Genomic DNA, 1,846 nt, shown 5'->3' with positions numbered 1-1,846 from the left:
ATGCTGAGGGACTACTTCAGCGGGGCAGATGTACCGGACGAAGGGGATCCGTTTCCAGAGCTCGGACTGTCGGTGGATCAGACCGGACTGGTGAAACCCATGGGCCTTTCCAAGTCCAGGATGGATTTACACTTTCTTTCGGGGAAAAGCATATACAAGTCCTGTGTGGTGGCTACACACAAACACAAGCTGAGCCATCGGAGGGACACGGTGTGGAAGGAGAGGCTGCAGGGCCGTGTGCCTGTGTGGAGGCTCTTGTACAAGCGTCCCCTTAACAAGAGGACAGGAGACCTGCAGTGGAGGATCCTGCAGGGGGCTCTGGCTGTGAATAGCTTCATTGGAAAAATCAACCCCACGGTGTCCGAGAACTGTCCATTCTGTGACGAAACTGAGACTCTAGTCCATTGCTATTTGGACTGTCACAGACTTGGAGTTCTCTTTCATATTTTAAAAGCTGTGTTTTTAAATTGTGGAGAGGTTTGGTCAGAGGCTGCTTTCATCCTTGGTGCTAGTTACAATAAGGAAAATTCAAAGAAATGGTGTTTGTTGTTCTATTTCATCCTTACTGACCGCCAGAGGCGGTGCTTAAAGCACTGGATCTCCACCTCGCGCATGCGCATTTCGAGTACCTAATACCAACATAGTCACCTGTGACCCCCACGTGACACCGGGAAGGCTATATCTTCCGGTGTCATTAGAGGATCTGTTCCTTACATCTTCTCGCTGCGCAGGTACCGTATTGAACCTTTGTTTGAGAAAGGAAGGAAGCTGTTACAACTGGCTACGTGCAGCCTCGTGACCAAGGTCTGAGCTGCGGGTAACCCGTCCTCCAGAGGCTGTGGCTAGTTCATACAGATACTTAGTGAAACTAACTATAAGAAGAGTGGCCGGCGTTTGTTTGGGAGGGCAGTGTGCTCGCTCCCGCTCCCAGCACTCGTTCGCCTCTTGCTCTGTTATTGTTTGTTGTGTTAGCCGTTAGCTTTGCTCTGTTCTAACCATCAATTTATTTTTCCCTTACAACTTACCGGTGAAGGCAGTGCTCTCGCTCCCGCTCCCAGTTACGTTTTTGTTTGGTTTCTCCCTTGTTTAGCAGCAGCGCTTACGCTCAAGCTAATTAATATAGGTCGATTTAGTTTTCTGGTGAAGGCAGTGTTCTCGCTCCCGATCCCGTTAACACCGCATTTGGCCCTTGTTTGATAATTAGTAGCAGCGATCACGCTCAGGCTAATTAGTTTCGGTTTTTCATTTCTTCTGGCGAGGGAAGTGCTCTCGCTTCCGCTGCCAGAAGCTCTTGGCTGCCTCTATAATGGCTCACCTATGTGTCGCCTGTGCGGCTCCTCTTGAGCCTGAGGACGGCCACGACAGTTGCCCTCCTTGCCTCGGTCTCGAGCATCTGAGGGAGAGCCTCACGGACAGCGCCTGCATGAACTGCAGCCTCCTGCCTTGGGTGCTCAGAGTGGCTAGGCTAGCAGAGCTGGAGAATCGGGCAGCAGCCAACGACCCCTCTGCTTTAATGAGCCTCCCTCCCAATCAGCCCGGTCGTTCGGGATGGCAGCGGCATGATGGGGCTGCGGCTATGGGTGCCCCCCCCAAAAAGAAGGCAAGGGGCGGGCTTGCTGCTAGGGTGGACGGATTGGCGTCCGACATGGAGCAAATCCGGTCCCTCCTCCTGGCCCTTCAGCCTGGGACTGGTCAGGGGCTGGCGGGGCTACAGCCCGGCCCTCCCTCCTCCCATTTTGAAAGCGATGTCCTCTCTCTGGCGGCTTCGGCTAACCTCTTTAATGAGGCTATGACCGAGGGCGATGCCTCCCACACGTTGGATGAGGCCTCCTGCTCCTCGGCACAA

The sequence above is a fragment of the Gadus morhua genome, chromosome 7, assembly GCF_902167405.1.
Source record: "Gadus morhua chromosome 7, gadMor3.0, whole genome shotgun sequence".
In the NCBI taxonomy this organism is placed as follows: Eukaryota; Metazoa; Chordata; class Actinopteri; order Gadiformes; family Gadidae; genus Gadus; species Gadus morhua.
The sequence above is the reverse complement of the archived record's forward strand: the minus strand, read 5'-3'. Positions refer to the sequence as shown.